Source organism: Euprymna scolopes, chromosome 30, assembly GCF_053919585.1.
Source record: "Euprymna scolopes isolate OS-2025 chromosome 30, ASM5391958v1, whole genome shotgun sequence".
Taxonomy (NCBI): domain Eukaryota; kingdom Metazoa; phylum Mollusca; class Cephalopoda; order Sepiida; family Sepiolidae; genus Euprymna; species Euprymna scolopes.
The window spans coordinates 24,658,074-24,663,073 of record NC_136511.1 but is presented as its reverse complement, the minus strand read 5'-3'; positions in this window follow the sequence as shown (position 1 = coordinate 24,663,073).

Here is a 5,000-nt window from a genome sequence, read left to right as displayed (position 1 = left end):
AATCGAACATTTTGCTCGATATCATAACAAATTGTTTTTTCGCTGTAAAAAAAAAAAAAAAAAAACTTGATGAAATTAAGTGAATTTTTTTTCAGAGAACTTCGTTTCAGAACGGATACATACAATTAAAAAATTTTTCGATATTTTCATTTTTTTAATGTCTTCATTAAACTGTACGAGTGTCAAAAACTATTTTCTTTCCAGATTTTTGTATTCTCAGTAAAAAAAAAAAAATTAAAAACTGCATCTTTTCTTTTCTTACAACGATAAAAAAAATTATGCCTTAAATTCTCATATGGAAAAATGTCAGATCCTTTAATATAATCGAGCTACCTCCCTCATCTCATGAAATCTTGAAGACCCCTTAAAATTATGTGTTTCAATTGTCGATCTTCGGTGATACATACCTCATGCGAGAGATAACTTAATGACGTCCCAAATTTTGAAGGGAAATAAACGATGGGAACACATTGGTAGTGCTTATTTAAAGTTCAACCTATAAAAAACAAACTAATTGGCAGAAAAATCGTTGATTGTGGGCATTCCCATCACGGAACAATTTTTTTTATTATTACATTTTCACCCCATACAAGGCACATTGCCACTTTGGTGTAGGAGGCTACTAACAGTATGGCGATTGCCGGGAGCTGGTGTGTTGTTGAAGTAGGAAGTGGGAAATACAGAAATAAAGATTGCTGAACTCACACAAGAATTGGAGAAAATTATGTATATTAAACTGAAAATATTACAAAGAAAAGGTTCTTGCAAAACTAATTGTGTTTGCGGCTTTAGAAGTCCAATAAAAAGTTCTTTATCGTCCAAAAGTCTTGGACGGCTCCCTGAAAAAGTTCAATCAAAATTCGGCGGCAAATTTAGGAGAGATTTGTCATAGTTGTCTATAGGCCGACGATTGATTCAAAAAGAGGGCGAATCTGTTTTTCCAGAATTCTGCTTATATTAAATGTTTGTTGATTGGCCAAGGAGCTTCATCCTAGCCAATCAAAATAGGGCTTTCAGAAAGGAGAAGTGGTCGATATAATTAGTTTGAACAAAGGGAGGTAACTACTTTTTTTATAACAGGGGCAACAACTACTGTGGTACTATGTAGGGATTTGGGCAGCAAGATGTTGGTTCGCGTTGCATTTGAACTTCTGAACGTCAGTACAGTTGGGGAAGCAGGGACCTGGAATGGAATTCCTGAGTCTAGCGGTTCTGGGGAAGAAACTATTGGAGTAGAAAGATCTTTTACCTCTAGGAACTTCTAAAATATGGGAGTGGGATTTTGCAGCCTGTCGGGTCTGTCGAGGGTGTTCACATCGTGGGGGCACAAGTGCTTGCAGTTCGTCAGAGCATTCACCATTATAATACTTGTAGAACAGGCAGAGGAATGCAACGTTTCGTCGATGGGACAAAGGCTGCAGCTTAGATGCCAGTTCAGGGCCTATAAGATTGGCGACTCTCTTTTGAACCTTGTCAATAAACGAGAGATTATTAGCCAATGCACCAGCCCAAATATGACAGCAATACTCCATACATGGGCGAATGGTTGCCTTATAGAGGTACAGGATACTTTCGGGTGTTAGTAGTTTTCTAGCACGGTAGAGAGAACCCACCTTCCTTGCAGCGGCCCTGGCAATGCCCTCGATGTAATTGTTTCAACTCATGTTTCCTGTGAACGTTAGACCAAGGAGCTTGAAAGACGTGCTCTCAGATAAAGAGTCGTTGGGCATTGCTATAGGTGGTAGAAAAGGTTTCTTGTAATTATTGAATGAAACTAGTTTAGTCTTGGCGGCATTGAACCTGACCACGCATTTTTGTCCCCATTCTACTACAGATTTGAAGTCATCTTCTAGAGTTTATATTCCAAAAATCAATTATATATATATATATATATATATATATATATATATATATATATATATATATATATATATATATATATATTGTGTACAGAAAGTTGTTAGTTGAAACAGATCATTGGTACCGTCGGTTACAAGCCCGATAATGTCTCAACTAACAACTTTCTGTACACAAAATATAAATGCGCTCTTCAAATTTGGATTTTCCTTTTAATTGAGCACTCTGCTGGAATTCTTTTTCCAAAAAAACTAATCATATATATATATATATATATATATATATATATATATATATATATATATATATATGAATAAAATAAAGCAAGATATAAACGATGCTTTAGACGTTATGTGAATAAAAAGGAAAAACCTAAAAGAGTAAAAACAAAAATAAAATCAACGTTTCGTCCCCATTTCAAGGGACATCATCAGGATTTCTAGGCGAGGATGTACAGGAAGACGGTCATATCACATGCGAAAGAGGAGAAGTTTAGTTCTATTTCTGTTCTGGAGAGAAAAAAGAAAAAAAAAACTAAGCCCAACCAAAAATATTAACAAATCAAAAATATTAACAAATCTATCAAAATAAATAAATAAATAAATAAATAACATTCGCCACTCTCTTAAACTGAAAAATAAGCTTTCTCAACTAATGAAGAATAGCAAATGGAAAACCCTCGGACGGCCAGACCTAATTCAAAACCTCACCTCCTAACCTCTCTCAGATATCGAAACTGAATCCCTCAGTTTTGGCTTAAAATTCGCCACCGGCACACATCCAAACACCACTGCTAATATAACTCTAAAAAACTTCAGGCATGAAGATTCCGACTTTACTAAAGGTTTCATACAAGGAATCACTTCAATAACGACTACCCAACCTCAGGAATCAACATTACTGGAAAGATACACAGATACTTTAAAACATCTAGCAAAAAATAAAGACATTATAATCTTACAGGCAGACAAAGGTGGCAGCATAGTGATTATGGACAGAAATACATACGTAGAAAAAATGCACACACTACTATCCAACACGGATACATATCCTCGCACAAACTATAATTCCATACAAAAAGATATTGAAACCTTCAACAAATCCCTAAAAAAACTTATAAAAAATGATAAAAAATGGCCATCTAATATCGAATATCACCCCATTATCCCCACATTATATGGCCTCCTCAAAACTCATAAACAAAATATCCCCATGCGACCCATAATTTCGAACATCGGAAGTGTCACACAGAAGGTAGCACGAGCCATCTCCCAAATTTTAACCCCACTAATGGGCACCATTAGTACTGCTCATATTAAAAATTCTGGAGACCTACTAAATAGAATAAAAAACATCAATATACAAAATAAAACAATGCATAGTTTGGACAAAGTCTCTCTATACACCAATGTCCCAATTAAAAAATGTCTTACGTTACTTCTAAAACATCTAAACAAAATTACAATTGATCTACCTTTCTCCCCGAAAACATTAATAGAAATAATTAAACTTATCACAAACATTACCCACTTCCAATTTAATAACTATTTTTATAAACAAAAATTCGGACTCCCCATGGGAAACTCCCTCAGTGGGGTACTCGCTTGCTTATTCTTAGAATTCTTAGAAACTAGCTCTTTTAAATTTAGAATACCTGCAAATACAACTTATTTTCGATACATTGACGATATCCTCATTTTTCTCCCCGCAAATACACACATAGAAGAATTAAAAAATAAACTCAACTCAGTAGAGCCCTCCATAAAATTCACATATGAATCCGAACATAACAACTCCCTGCCCTTTCTTGATGTACTTATCATAAGATCTGAAAACGATCTTATGTTTAAAGTACATCGAAAAAGTACACACAAAAATGATTACATACACTATTATTCGCACCAGTGATAAAATAAAAACAGGCATGATCATCGGTTTTTTCTTACGTGCCCTTAGAATCTGCAGCCCTCAATATCTCGAAAATGAAATCACACATATCACCGAATCACTAAAACTTTTACAATACCCAACTCACCTTATCTCTAAAACAAAGAAAAAAGCCATCAAAATATACTCAAACATAGACAAACAAAAGCAGAACACACCAGATACACCACTACTAAATAGACATCTTCTTATACCTACCCACACTAACAACGACACAATTTGCAATACTATTAATAATCTAGGCATACAAACAGTACAAACCACTTCCTTAACTATAAAGCGAACTTTAAAAACTATAAGCATTCCGATGAAATCTCCACTTCCAACGCCGGTATTTACTCCATCCCATGTAATGACTGCAAAAAATCATACATAGGTGAGACACAGCGAAATTTGGAAATCAGACTAAGCGAACATAAAAGGGACATAAGAAATGCCAACCCCTTAAATGCACTCTTTTCCCACTGTGTCGAACATGACCACTCTTTCTGCTTTGGACGTGCAAAATCTTAAAATCCATCGCAGATAGAGCAAAACGGAGACTTATTGAATCTTCTTTAATTTCAAACATTAACACCATCAAACAAAGAAAAGGATTTTATAATGTAGCCCCAATCATAGGTAATATAATAATAAATGAACAAAACATTAATTTAGATCCTGGTTGATGATGATAAAAAAAAAAAATGCATATATGTATATAACCCGGCCCCCCCCTTCACACACTTGATATAAATTCTTTTTTTTTTCTCCAGAACAGAAAGAAAACTAAACTTCTCCTCTTTCGCATGTGATATGACCGTCTTCCTGTACATCCTCGCCTAGAAATCCTGATGGTGTCCCTTGAAATGGGGACGAAACGTTGATTTTATTTTTGTCTTTACTCTTTTATGTTTTTCCTTTTTATTCATATATATATATATATATATATATATATATATATATATATATATATATATATATATATATATATATATATTGTAATGTTCAAAACTATTCCCCCCGACTCGCGGGTGTGGAGGCAATAGACAATGGACGAACTGAAATAAGTCTTAACTGCTCGACATCAGCATGTGAACTGACTCGTTAAGGGGAAGTAACTCGTTTGTGAGCTATCTCCCCTTGGTCATGGATATTACATCTCCCCCTTTCTTGATATTATAGATTGTCATTTTTATTTATTTTAGACAGTTATC